Below are 15,545 nucleotides of genomic sequence, written 5' to 3'. Positions count from 1 at the left end.
AATGAACTAAACACTTGTGTGTATTTGGTGTGAATGAAAAGGAAGGCTCAATGTCACTGACTAGATCCCAGTACAGTGCAGGGAGGTACTGTGCAAGCTCTTCCAATGCACCTCAATCCTGACCTCCAATGTTCATTTGGAGTGCGATTTTAAGTACTGCCTAAGGGAAACAGGTGCCCAACTGACAGCTATATGGGGACCACTGCCTCATCTCCAGCAGCAAGTCTCCCTCAGCACCACTGGCCACCACAAATATATCAAACTTGTCCTGCACTCCCTACACTGGCTTCCTACAGACTATCTAATCAAGTTCGAAGTCTTGATCTTTATCTTCAAGCCACTCAATGGCTTAGGCCTTGGGTACTGAAAAGATCATCTAAACTTTAAAACTCCAGGGTGAAGAGTGTTCAGGAACCATTGCTCCTATGGCACAACAGAACTTCTTACAATAATGGTAAAGCTTCTTTATGCAGAAGACAGAGCTTTCTCAGGGGCCAAAAACGGACAGAAATTCCCAAAGGAACTAAGAGACTCGCAAACTTCACGACCTTCTCAAACATATTCATAGTGCCATGCGTTTGTAACTGTGTAAGAAAATAAATTAACAACACTTCATACACTTCTGCCTCTGGGGAGTGGAGGAGAAGACAAACATATAACAGATGTAAGTCATGTGGCTTAATGCACAATTGGAAGGTACTTAGATACAGCCATGAGCATAGTGTCAGAACCTATATAGAACAGAGTGGCTGGGTCAGCCCTTCCAGGGGCTTTTTCCTCAGTGACTGATTGGCGGAAAACCATGGAGAAGAGCACCAAATATTCACTCCTCTATGGCTATCAAAGATTATATTTAAGTAGTTAAAGATTACGATTTGCTTTTCAGGAAATAAAGAGGGATCAAGCAGGAGTGAAGGAGGTGGCTGCATCTCCAAATATTCATAAACTGACACTATTCTGTATTCTATACCTCTATTTCTCTCTTCTTAAGGAAGATTTAAAGTGCAATCCAATATCCATTAAAGCTTCAGGGTTGTGCACAAGATGCTCTTTTCCTTGATTAGATGTTGCATCAGAGAGCAAGACTTGGCTCTTTGCAAACCTTTAAGCACATTATCAATATTAAGGTGCATTGCAATTAGTGTGCAACCTATTCATCTCTAATACGGCTATACTGGCAACAGACCTTTAAAATTGCATCTGAAATTTTATTTTTGCATCTGCCATCCATCTACGTTCTTATACTATATCAATCATTATAATATCATAATAGCCCAGTAATATGAAGCGCACCCAAAAGATATCCAGAGCTCCTGTGGCTCTCAAAATGGATTGCCCAGAATGCTACTCCTTTTCATTAGTATGCACTAAACAACTCATACACGAACGGATAGCTTTTGTAAAAAACTGGGGACAAATGGAAACTGATGAAGACCTCAGAAAACTCAGGAACTGGCTTGAAGAACGTGTTGGAGAAAAGCTACAACCTGTCTGCCGAAACCAGCCACATAAACTGTAATGCTTGAATGCTAAGTTAAAAACTATACAACAGTTCAGCCAGACAGACAGAGTAGGATACTTGCAAATTACAATAAAGTTTGTCATGTTTCAGTTTTATTTTGTTTATACACTAGCATCCTTCACTGCAGTCATGCATTATGTGGCAGATGTTAGAAGATCAACAGTAATTGCAGCTATATGATGCTGCTAAGCATAACTTTTTTAGTGTTCTGTATAGGATTTCAAATTGTCATATAGTTACTGACTTCATGCCCTGCAGCCATGATTACAGATTAAATTAGCAGTACAAGCACCAGAACTTCAAGTTTCTTCTTCCCTGTAACTCTGTCAAATGATATTGCTTTTCTGTGAGTTTGTCACTCTTTCCATTTCAGTATTTAGAATTACAACTGAGGAATTCCATGAAAATTGTGAGTAAAAGGTTAGGATCTAAGGTCAAGTCTGCAGTACATTTTTTCCTAAAAATTGCCCTATGGTTGCAGCTCCATCATTTGTAGCCATTATCGAAACATTAATGTAGACAGGATGCAGGCAACACAACAAATATTCCACCAAAGTCAGAAAACAAACACTGTTACTGCAACAGTGTGCATATGAACTTCAACTGGCCCATGAAGAGGTTTAAGCACATTTTTTGTGAGTTTGTTTTAAAAAAAAGATGTGTTTGTAGCAATCATCTCTCTGGCACTTTGGCTGTTCTCTCCCCTATTAAAAAAGTCTTTCAACACTTCTGACAACACCAACTTCTACATCTCACTCAACTCAACAGGTCCTTCTGGGAACATTTCAAAACTGAAACGACAGCTTTAGCCTCTATTCCTAAAAGGGAATAAATCCCACTTCTTTGGGAATCATACCAAGAAAACAGTCTGCAGTGCCTACAAATCTGGAGATTTTACTTGTGCTGAAATGAAATGTGAAGCAAACAAATTTATTTTTGCCTTTTAGCATTTCATTATGGTGAATAAAATTGATTTTTTTTAAAAAAGGAAGCTCTTATGAACGTTTGTTTTGTTTCCTACCCACGTGCGCATATTTTGGAAGTATCAGGCCCTCATTTCCCATTCTTTGCTATATCAGGCTCTTTGTAGGGCCTGAATTGTGGTGTCACACAAGGCTGTAACCTCAGCTAGTGAAATGAAGAGCTGCTAATTAGACAACCTGAGAATCATTATCCTCTCTCAACCAGACAGTTGGTGATTGCAGAGGGAGGTACATACTGCTCAGTTACAATTTCCTAGGACATTTTAATTCAGATTCTTCAGGAAAGAGGATGTAAAACACAACTAGATTTTAAAAACGTCTTACAGACGATGTTTATAAAAAATCAGTTCAAGTAAAAAATAAATGTTTTGTTTGAACTTCACAGTTTCTCTTATTCATTTCATACTAACCCCCCTTAATTTAAGGTATCTGGCTCTCTTTAAAATGACAAAAGGGCCAGGATATAAATGCAATTCTAATTTGAAAAATAGGGCTGTCAAGCAATTAAAAAATTTAATCGCAATTAATCACACTGTTAAACAATAGAATACCATTTATTTAAATATTTTTGGATGTTTTCTACATTTTTCAAATACAAATACATTGATTTCAATTACAACACAGAATACGAAGTGTATAGTACTCACTTTATATTTTTACAGTGAAAATATTTGTAATAAAAAATAGTATATTTCAATTCACCTAATACAAGTACTGTAGTGCAATCTCTTCATAATGAAAGTTGAACTTATAAATGTAGTATTATGTACAAAAAAAAGAGTCTGCATTCAAAAATAAAACAATGTAAAACTTTAGAACCTACAAGTCCACTCAGTCCTACTTCAGCCAATCGCTCAAACAAGTTTGGTTACAATTTGCAGAAGATAATGGTGCCCTCTTCTTATTTACAATGTCACCTGAAAGTGAGAACAGGCATTTGCATGGCACTTTTGTAGCCAGTGTTGCAAGATATTTATGTGCCAGATGCACTAAAGATTCATATGTCTCTTCATGCTTCAACCACCAGTCCAGAAGACATTCGTCCATGCTGATAACAGGTTCTGCTTGATAATGATCCAAAGCAGAGCAGACCGACGTATGTTCATTTTCATCATCATGAGTCAGATGCCACCAGTAGAAGGTTGATTTTCTTTTTTGGTGGTTCGGGTTCTGTAGTTTCTGCATCAGAATGTTGCTCTTTTAAGACTTCTAAAAGCATGCTATATGCTCATCCCTCTCAGATTTTGGAAGGCACTTCAGATTCTTAAACCTTGGGTCGAGTGCTGTATCTATCCTTAGAAATCCCACATTGGTACCTTCTTTGCATTTTGTCAAATCTGCTGTGAAAGTGTTCTTAAAACTAAGATGTGCTGGGTAGTCATCTCAAACTACTATACCATGAACTATATGGCAGAATGTGGGTAAAACAGAACAGGAGACATACAATTCTCCCCCAAGGAGTTCAGTCACAAATTTAATTAACACATTTTTTTTTAAATGAGCATCATCAGCATGGAAGCATGTCCTCTGGAATGGTGGTCAAAGCATAAAGGGGCATATGAATGTTTAGCATATCTGGCATGTAAATACCTTGCAATTCTGGCTACAAAAGTGCCATGTGAATGAATGCCTGTTCTCACTTTCAGGTGACATTGTAAATAAGAAGCAGTCTGCAGTATATCCTGTAAATGTAAACAAACTTGTTTGTCTAAGCAATTGGCTGAACAAAAAGTAGGACTGAGTGGACTTGTAGGCTCTAAAGTTTTACATTGTTTTGTTTTTGAATGCAGTTATGTAACAATAAAAATCTACATTTGTAAGTTGCACTTTCATGATAAAGAGATTGCACTACAGTACTTGTATAAGGTGAATTGAAAAATACTATTTCTTTCATCATTTTTACAGTGCAAATATTTGTAATAAAAATAATATAAGGTGAGCAGTGTACACTTTGTATTCTGTGTTGTAATTGAAATCAATATATTTGAAAACGTAGAAATACATTCAAAAATATTTAATACATTTAAATTGGTATTCTATTGTTTGACAGTGCAATTAATCATGATTTTTATAATAGCAGTTAATTTTTTTTAGTTAATCGTGTGAGTTAACTGCTGTCAAGGCTCATTCCCCACTCTGGCACTTTGAGTGCAGAAGGTGGGGGCCTGAAAGAATTCTAAAAATTAATACTGGCCACTAAGGCTTGTATTAAACTTACAGGTTACAGCTTTTTTCTGATCTTGGATGGGTAGATTATGCCACCACACAAGTGCAAAAAAACCCCTTTTGAGAACCTAAGAAGGTGCACTTGGGAATTCCTTCCTGTGGGGTACCCTCCAGCCCTTTCACCCTGCTCTGGGGAAGAGCTGAGAAAGAAAACAAAGGAAATCAGCTATTGCCACAAGCTAATCAAATAACATATGCACAAACCTCTGAGGGACACAAAAATCCAATCCTGTTCTTTAAAAAAAAAGTACATTTATTAAAACAAAAAGCAAGAAATACATTTGGAATTTAGGCTTTTTGCTAGGTTTTAAAAAAACAATTAGAAGGATTAAGCATCAAGATAGCTTCTTGAAGTCCAGTTTAAGGATTACAAGCAAAACAAAAGCACCTGGGGTTAGCACAGAGGTGTCCACAAGCTATAAAGAAATAAAAGAGATAAACCTAATCATGTCTTCCTAGATATTCCCTGACCTACTTATAGATCTGGGGTTTCAAATGAGCAGTTTCTAGGTATAATCTGATGATGTTCATACTTGTCCCAAAGCTTTTTACAGCATCACTGCTCTGTCCCCTCTCTCTGGAGAACCACAGACAGACAGACAAAGGGAAGTCCTCCCACCCCCATTTTAAAAAGGTCTAGCCTTCCCATTGGCTCTTTTGGTCAGGTGCCCACTACCTTCCTTTTACCTATGGACTTTTTAACCCTTTACAGGTAAAGCAAGTAGAGAACAGGTACTAACAGGGATTTTATAGCTAACTGGCTGGCTGGGTGTCCATAAAAGGGAGTTACACCTCCCCCCCCCCTTCATTAATCACAACTGCAATTAATCGACAGACCTACAGAAAAACTATTACAAAAATCTAACCCTAAATATCTGCTCACCAGTGGACATTTGGAGACTACTCTAACTTTAGTGATAGCAAAAAGAACAGGAGTACTTGTGGCACCTTAGAGACTAACAAATTTATTTCAGCATGAGCTTTCATTCAAGCAGATCATCAAGCATTTCTTGGGAGGCAGCAGGAGACAGAAAGTGCTTTCTGTCCCAGAGCTCACTTCTTCGGATGCATAGAATGGAACACACAGACAGGAGATATTTATACATACGGAGAACATGAAAAGGTGGAAGTATGCATACCAACAGGAAGAGTCTAATCAATTGAGATGAGCTATCATCAGCAGGAGAAAAAAAACTTTTGAAGTGATAATTAAGATGACCCATAGAAGAGCTTGGTGCCTGGACAACAGCCACCGCTCTCTGGCCGCCCAGCTCTGAAGGCAGTGCACAAGGAAGGGTGGCAATACTGAGACCCCCCTAAAATAACTTAGTGAACCCCCAGCAACTCCCTTTTGGGTCAGGACCCCCAATTTGAGAAACGATGGTCTCCTCTGTGAAATCTGTATAGTACAGAATAAAAGCACATAAAAGACCAGATTTCAAGGTCCATAAAGTGTTTTTCATGGCCATTAATTTGGTAGGGCCCTATTCATCTGTGTTTTAATCATAATGGGTTTTAGGATATGCCCTTTCCTGTTGTTCAGCAACATGGTTTTAAAACAGCTGGCTATGAAGGAAGACTTATTTAAGAGATGTATACTCCACCTGCCAAAAAAGCTTTTAAATCTCTTTGGAGAAACCAGTGCAGGTCAAGGCCAGCCTCTTAAGAAGTTGCTGGTACTCTGCATGCATTTTCATTTGATTCTTCTTTCATGATGTTATAAATTGAAAATGCAGTTTAGTTTATCTGAAACAGCTATAAGAATCTCCAGTCTAGTTCAGAAACAAGTTTACATTAACTTATGTTTAAGAATTTGTAAGCTTCAATCCAAGCAACTGAAAAAAAAAAGGAAAGAACAATTATAATGAAGACTTCAGGTGCACTCTGCATATTCTCCCGGTGAAGTAATTCAAAGACTGATGCTTGAGTAAAGCTGGTTTTGAAGACAACTCATGTAGAACTCTGCAACCACATCCAACATGCAACTGCCATCTTGAAGTAATACTTAAACAACTATTTTATATTCAAGCAGATCATCAAGCATTTCTTGGGAGGCAGCAGGAGACAGAAAGTGCTTCTGTCCCAGAGCTTTAAAAACATCATTATTACCTTTAAAAAATGTATTATTCCAATGCACTATTGTTTTTGGCTCTTACATGCAATGTTCATCCAAAGGGGATTCAATCACTCTGAATGGTCTGCTATTTCTTCCAATATCACAGCTGTAATTACAGGCAAGTCTTAACTTAGGCGGCGGTTCCGTTCCGCGGTTATCGCGTAAAGCAAAAACCGCATATAGTTGAAATTGTATCCCCAAGCCCTTTAAACTCCGCCCGCAGCTCTGGCGGCCGGGCCAGGAGGGCATTTAAAGGGCGGCGGGGAGCCCAGTGGAGCCCTTTAAATGCCCCCCCAGACCCTACCACCGGAGCTTTAGCAGCCAGGCTGGGGCTGGCATTTAAAGGGCCCGGAGCTCCACGGTGGCTGGAGCCTCGGGCCCTTTAGTTAGCCACAGGGGCTATCAGCCACCTCTGCAACTGGGAGCCCCCTGGGTGATTTAAAGGCCCTGGGGCTACCAGCCACAGCTGGTGCCCCAGGACCTTTAAATCTTGAGGCCACGACCCCCACTTGAGGCCACACCCCCCACTCCAGCCGTACGCGTAAAGTTGAAATCGCGCATATTAAATGCGCGTAAGTTGCGAGAGACCTGTAGTAGGCTTGAGACAAGTTCTATTCAGTAGCCATGTAGTTCACTTATTCGTACAAATAAGATGTTCTAACACTCATTTTCAATGTTACATAGCAATCCCATCTTGATTATGAGGAACTGAACTGTATTAAGTTAAGTATCAGAGGGGTAGCCGTGTTAGTCTGGATCTGTAAAAAGCAACAAAGAGTCCGTGGGTATTCATCCACAAAAGCTTATGCTCCAATACATCTGTTAGTTTTTAAGGTGCCACAGGACTCTTTGTTGTATTAACTTAGCTACGTGTTGACTTCATTTGTATTAAAAACACATCTTTTTGCACTGTTTTGTTTTCTCCCTATTGCGTATAAGACTCTTTCAAAAGTCAACATTTAGGATACGTCCATACTTATCGCCGGGTCGACGGGCAGCGTTCGACTTCTCGGAGTTCGAACTATCGCATCTAATCTAGACGCGATAGTTCGAACTCCGAACGCGCTCCCGTCGAACGGCGGTGGCGGAGTCGACGGGGGAGCCGCGGACTTCAATCCCATGGCGTCTGGACAGGTAAGAAGTTCGAACTAAGGTAGTTCGACTTCAGCTATGCTATTCACGTAGCTGAAGTCGCGTACGTTAGTTCAACCCCCCACCCTAGCGTAGACCAGGCCTTAGAACACTTATTTACCTCTCTTCCAAAAGGAGAAATTAACATGCCCATATTTGTTTATAAACTTAAGTAGCATCTTATGTTAGTATTTCTTTTTAGAATAGAAGCAACATTAAAGGCCACACAGTTCTGGGAATTGTGACACCCCGTCAACTGCTACTGCAAAACATTCAGACGGAAAACAAAATACTGAGCCAAGCCCTGAGTCATGAGTATAGGCACATGCCAACAAACTGATGGCCAGCAGTAGGAGCACAGAGCAAAAGTTAGCTTCCCTGATTCTGGACATTTGCACTGGAAATGCTGGTCCCTAGGCCTTCCATGCAGGGACGTTGCCAAAGTGTCTGGGGCATGGTCTGCAAGTTGACAAATGTTCCCTCAGTAATGGCTGCTATGCCAACACCTCCTTCTGCCCTCGACTATTCTGTCTCTTTCTTGAAATATAATGGTAGTATGGCAAGCTTGCTAGTAGCCTATGTACAGGTTCATGTTAAACGCTGCTTACAATAGCACACATATCCACTTATGGAGGAAGAGAGGGTAGCTACACCACTTTTCATGCTCTTGACAGAAAGCGGTCCATCGTTTTTGTCATGGTTCAGTGCCAGTTGCACCATAGACCTTTCCCTTGTCTCTGCAACCCTCCCCCACGTATTAGGCCTCTTGTCTTCACCTGTCCTGGGAAAGAGAGCCTTATGTTTCTCCCACTCTTAGGGAGTGTCTCTACGCTGCCCTGCTGTAGGACTAACGGGGATGGGGGCTAAATATCAGTATGTACCAAAGTAACTCCCCTATGTGGATGCTGCAGTCACAAACTAAAACATTCCTACTTCACGTTAATACAGCCCTGTTTGAAGTGGATTACATTAATGCAAACTGGGAACCTGGTAGTTTGCACCCACAGCATCCACGTGAGGGAGTAACTGCGCAGCACTTCAGTATGCACTGCTATTCACACCCGCATGTGTGCCAACTCAATACTCAGCAGGTCTGATGAGGTTTGACACCTTTTGGTGTTGTGACCACTAGTGAAAATAGCTTTCTCAAAACAAAATAGTTTAATCCCAGAGGTAGAAACACTACATCATAAAAGAAAAAGGTTTTAACAAAACCATCTTACCAAAGGTTTAGGTGGGCCTAGTTTCCCAGGCTCCAGAGGTGGGGGTTTCAGTCCTTGCCTCTCTTCCACACACACCCTGAGCCCCACTTCAGGGTTGTGCTTTTAATCCCTCCTAAAGTTCTTTGTTACAGTTTCTGCCTGGATCCATCTCATCACCCCTGTACCAAGCCAGGATGTTGAAATCAGCATGTTCAGAGTAAACTTCAGAAAGCAAATGACACCTCCGTGGTCCATTCAGTGAACGGTGCTGTCTTGAGACTACTGACTACTTTCCTGCCTGCCTGGAATTAACCCTTGTAATCAATACAACAAATGAGACAACAACAGTCAAACAGATGAACCTATTCATAAAACATTTCAAGGATCTCCCACATCCCTCACAGTTTTGTTCAATTTCCTATAAAAAGATCTTTTTTAAAAATTAGAGAGACTCCAGAGGGTTTTTATGTCAAATTATAACATTTGAATCAAAATTCAGGTCTAAAAATCATATCTTACTAAAAAAAAAAATTCCCCTCACTAAGATTCCATGCCACATTCACAGAACCCTGAATTTATATTTTACATAACATTTAATCATTACCAGTTATCCCAATACAATTACCTCACTGGTTTGGGAGAAGAGATTTAGGCAATTTCAATTTAGTGATCCATCTAGATTACCTACAAGTTAACATGCTCATTTAAATGCAAGGCTTGTGTGTTTTGTTTCATTTTTTTTTAAATGGTATGTGACCTCGGATGGATCAGAGAACTACACTATGGGATATGCACTTTCACTTATCAGAAGAAATGCTTTAATGCCTTCAAGCAGTTTTATAACTGGTTGAAAATGAAAAAGTAAAGACATTTATTTCATTAAAAAGTTTATTGGTTGAACGCAGCACTGACAGACAGTCTATGCTATTAAAAACAGAATTTTATTAAATTAATGTTTATCCCTAAGGGGGATTTTGTTTAAAAAAAACAAAAAGATTTGCCAAGATTAATGATGACTAGAAAATTTGCAAGGAACAACAGAAATTTTAACATTGAAAGTAAATGCAAATAAATATTCATTTCTCCAGGGGAGCTTTGAGGTTTGCCGACACGAGGTGCAGTGGATAATTGCATTGTGGTTTAGCAGTTACAACACGTACTTTGATTGTCTGGCTGGAGATGTCAGCTGCTCACACAGCTGTGAATCAGACAAGGTCGGAGATGATGAGAGCTGGCAGTGTTTCAGCATCATAATAATCAATTTGTATCATCAGCAGTATGATTGGTACTCCATGCTGTCATGCAGCTCTCTCACTGAAGTTCATTAAGGCTCCCAAGAAGAATAATTATGCTGCTGCTTCTTCACCCTGCCCCAATTCATTGTATTACCTGACAATCCTGGGGCTTCTCTACTCAGTTAGCGGCTTTGTCCCACCTGGGCACCTCTCAGCCTTGAGCTACTTTCCTAGAATAAAAATTCATTATTTCATAGAAAATGCAATCAGAATATTTTATGGCCTCTTTGTTATTCTAGACCTGAAATCCTACCAGTCATTACAAGTATTTGTTTTATTTCATGGACTAACTTATTGAACAGATAAACAGTCTGCAATAGCACCATCTATACATCTATCTAAAAAGAGCTGTGCCATTCTACAATACTTTATGGCAGTGGTCGCCAGACGAAGGACCGTGGTGGTGGTGGAGCATCCGCCAAAATGCCGCCGAATTTCTGCGGTATTTCGGCGGCGATGCCTCTCGATGACGTCACTTGTCAGCGGCAAGCAGCGTCATTGAGAAGCGTCGCCGCCGAAATGCTGCAGAAATTAGGCGGCATTTCGGCAGATGCTCCACCGCCGGCCAGGACGCAGGCACATTTAGATGGTGCCCACGGGCACCGCATTGGGGACCCCTGCATTATGGTATAATGGACAGCTTACAAACTGCTATTAAAAAGCATAAAACATTTCAAGGATCTCCCACATCACTCACAGTTTTCTTCAATGTCCTATAAAATGACCTTTTTTTAAATTAGAGAGAATCCAGAGGGTTTCTCTCTCTCTCCTCTGTTCATTCAATAAATTAAATTATTTGCTAATATTCTGATAAATTGCAGGAAAAAGTATCTGTAGGCATGTCAGAATTTAAGTTTTCTATACTGTACTTTTCTGATCACGTCTTTACATTTGACAGTAAGCATTAAAATCCTTTAATAACAACAGTCTAAAGGATGTGAAAACCAGAAGGGTGCTCATACAGTGTACTCAGTACATTCGATCAAAGGGCTTGAAAAATCTGCTCAGAGAATAGGAGAAGCCTTCTCTGGCAAGTGTGGGGGCATAAGTCATCAGTGTTAAAAATCTTAAAAATGAAAGTTTTTAAATTATTTAAAGTTATTACTTAGCCTTTCTAGATGCAAAGGATCTTCCTAACAAGAACCAATGTAAACTGATGATACAATGCTGCCTTCCTACAGCAGCAGTGCCTCTACTGGTACACAGGTTTACAAGTCAATTGAGTGAAATTAACAGGACATTGGTCAGTTTCACTAGCGGCTATTTAGACCCTTATGGGAAGCAATGAGACTTAAGAATCATGTCAATTTCCTGTTGCTGTTTGAGCTTTGAGTGAAGCAGAAGACTGGAGTGATTTATGGAGGAGTAAAGCAACTACAAAAAGGCTGGGAGGGGAAATGAATTTGAGAGTAAGAGCATCATCCGTCTTGTAATATCCAGGCAACACTGGAAGAGGGAGAAAAGATAAAGCTTCTTCTCTTACCCAACAGCTAGAAGCAGAACACTCCAGCCCTGCGCTGGACTAATTTTTTAATCCCCGTCCCATCCCGCTCCACAATACCCACTCCCACCCGCTTCTGCATTGTTTCTTGCATTTTTATTCTGCTCCCACCCACAAAAACCTTAGATCCCACAAATCCTGCAAGAGAGAGAGCTTCACCATGCCACTAAAAATAAATAGGGTCCGTTATCATATAAACGGACTTCAGACAATTTTTACTACTAAAAGAATAAAACAAATCTTGCTTAAACCTTGTTATAATACACACCAAATTTCTTTCTATCCCATGCTTAAATTTAAGTATTTAAATCTTTCTTTAAAAACAAATGGCTGAAATTCTATTTATGACAAACTGAGAAAAGATTTAGTGTTTTCCTGCAAATTACCAGAGTCTGGGTTTTTTTTGCCCATCCAATCCCACCCACAACAAAGTACATTTTACCTGCTTCGGCTGTTATCCCAGTCCCACTGCAGGGCTCTACAGAACACCACTTCTACAAGCCACAGACTAGTTTGAAAAGTCAAGCCTCCAGAGTCCAGAAAATTTCAGTTATTCATTTTGACTAAATAAGAAAAAGTGTCAAAATCTCTCAAGCCAATACTACATAGTCATAAAGGAGTACTGAAGAGATGTGAACCAAGATAAATCTACAGTGCCTTGTGGGGTCACCAAAACCTTAAGTCACATAAGTACACACATCTAGCTTCTTGAATTATATCTTATCTAGTATCAGAGAGGTAGCCGTGTTAGTCTGGTTCTGTAAAAGCAGCAAAGAATCCTGTGGCACCTTATAGACTAACAGACGTTTTGCAGCATGAGCTTTCGTGGGTGAATACCCACTTCGTCGGATGCAAGTAGTGGAAATTTCCAGGGGCAGGTATATATAAGCAAGCAAGAAGCAAGCTAGAGATAACGAGATTAGATCAATCAGGGAGGATGAGGCCCTGTTCTAGCAGTTGAGGTGTGAAAACCAAGGGAGGAGAAACTGGTTCTGTAGGGCGTCCAGGATTTCCGGGTTTGTGGATCTTGGGTAGTAGATAGAATAACCCTGGTTGGGGCTCTAAGGGTATGTTGATTTGTTCTGGTGTTAGTGTAGGGAGTGTCCTGAGTAGATGGTGCAGTTTCTTAGTGTATTCCTCAGTGGGATCTGAGGGAAGCAGCCTGTAAAATTTGGTATTGGAGAGTTGTCTGGCGGCCTCCTTTTGGTAGTCAGACCTGTTCATGATGACAACAGCACCTCCTTTATCAGCCTCTTTGACTATAATGTCAGGATGGTTTCTGAGGCTGTGGATGGCATTGCGTTCTGCACGACTTAGGTTGTGAGGCAAGCGATGTTTTTCCACAATTTCTGCCTGTGCACGTCGGCGGAAGCATTCAATGTATAGGTCCAGACTGTCATTTCGACCCTCAGGAGGACTCCATGTGGAGTTCTTCTTCTTGTGCTGTTGGTGGGAGGGTAACTGTGTATCAGTGCGCTGTTCAGTGGTGTCCTGAAAGTATTCTTTGAGTCGGAGATGGCAAAAGTAGGCTGCCAGATCGCCGCAGAACTGTATCATGTTAGTGGGGGTGGCAGGGCAGAAAGAGAGTCCCCGAGATAGGACAGACTGTTCTTCTGGGCTGAGTGTGTGGTTGGATAGATTGACGATATTGCTGGGTGAGTTAGGGGTACCACGGTTGTGGCCCCATGTGGCAGGTAGGAGTTTAGACAGCTTACAGTCCTTTTTCCTTTGTAGAGAGGTGAAGTGAGTAATGTAAACTGCACCATCTACTCAGGACACTCCCTACACTAACACCGGAACAAATCAACATACCCTTAGAGCCCCGACCAGGGGTATTTTATCTACTACCCAAGATCCACAAACCCGGAAATCCTGGACGCCCCATCATCTCGGGCATTGGAACTCTCACTGAAGGACTGTCTGGATATGTAGACTCTCTACTCAGACCCTATGTTACCAGCACTCTCAGCTATCTCCGTGACACCACAGATTTCCTGAGGAAACTACAATGCATTGGTGACCTTCCAGAAAACACCATCCTAGCCACCATGGATGTAGAGGCTCTCTACACAAACATCCCACACACTGATGGAATACAAGCTGTCAGGAACAGTATCCCTGATGATGCCACAGCACAACTGGTTGCTGAGCTCTGTGCCTTTATCCTCACACACAACTATTTCAAATTTAATGACAATATACTGGTATATCTCCAGATCAGTGGCACCGCTATGGGCACCCGCATGGCCCCACAATATGCCAATATTTTTATGGCCGACCTGGAACAACGCTTCCTCAGCTCCTGTCCACTCATGCCCCTTCTCTATCTACGCTACATTGATGACATCTTCATCATCTGGACCCATGGGAAGGAGACTCTGGAAAAATTCCACCACGATTTCAACAGCTTCCACCCCTCTATCAACCTCAGCCTGGACCAATCTACACGGGAGGTCCACTTCCTAGACACCACGGTGCAAATAAGTGATGGTCACATTAACACCACCCTATACCGAAAACCTACCGACCGCTATGCCTACCTTCATGCCTCCAGCTTCCATCCCGGACACACCACAAGATCCATTGTCTACAGCCAAGCACTGAGGTACAACCGTATCTGCTCTAACCCCGCAGACAGAGACCAACACCTACAAAATCTCCACCAAGCATTCTCAAGACTACAGTACCCACACGAGGAAATAAGGAAACAGATCAACAGAGCCAGACATGTACCCAGAAGCCTCCTACTGCAAGACAAACCCAAGAAAGAAACCAACAGGACTCCACTGGCCATCACATACAGTCCCCAGCTCAAACCCCTCCAACGCATCATCAGGGATCTACAACCCATCCTGGACAATGATCTCACACTTTCACAGGCCTTGGGTGGCAGGCCAGTCCTCGCCCACAGACAACCTGCCAACCTGAAGCATATTCTCACCAGCAACTGCACACCGCACCATAGTAACTCTAGCTCAGGAACCAATCCATGCAACAAACCTCGATGCCAACTCTGCCCACATATCTACACCAGCAACACCATCACAGGACCTAACCAGATCAGCCACACCATCACCGGTTCATTCACCTGCACGTCCACCAATGTAATATATATGCCATCATATGCCAGCAATGCCCCTCTGCTATGTACATCAGCCAAACTGGACAGTCTCTAAGGAAAAGGATAAATGGACACAAATCAGATATTAGGACTGGCAATATACAAAAACCTGTAGGAGAACACTTCAACCTCCCTGGCCACACAATAGCAGATCTTAAGGTGGCCATCCTGCTGCAAAAAAACTTTAGGACCAGACTTCAAAGAGAAACTGCTGAGCTTCAGTTCATCTGCAAATTTGACACCATCAGCTCAGGATTAAACAAAGACTGTGAATGGCTTGCCAACTACAGAACCAGTTTCTCCTCCCTTGGTTTTCACACCTCAACTGCTAGAACAGGGCCTCATCCTCCCTGATTGATCTAATCTCGTTATCTCTAACTTGCTTCTTGCTTGCTTATATATACCTGCCCCTGGAAATTTCCACTACTTGCATCCGACGAAGTGGGTA

General features: G+C 41.4%; 1 protein-coding gene across 2 annotated transcripts in view; it reads right to left on the bottom strand.

The window, feature by feature from the left end:
* PPM1L (protein phosphatase, Mg2+/Mn2+ dependent 1L) overlaps positions 1 to 15,545 on the bottom strand; it is a 162,928-nt gene that overhangs the window by 140,019 nt on the left and 7,364 nt on the right. The window lies entirely within an intron of this gene.

This window comes from Mauremys reevesii, linkage group 9, assembly GCF_016161935.1.
Source record: "Mauremys reevesii isolate NIE-2019 linkage group 9, ASM1616193v1, whole genome shotgun sequence".
Taxonomy (NCBI): Eukaryota; Metazoa; Chordata; order Testudines; family Geoemydidae; genus Mauremys; species Mauremys reevesii.
Note: the sequence above shows the minus strand (reverse complement) of the source record. Positions and strands in the feature narration are given on the sequence as shown.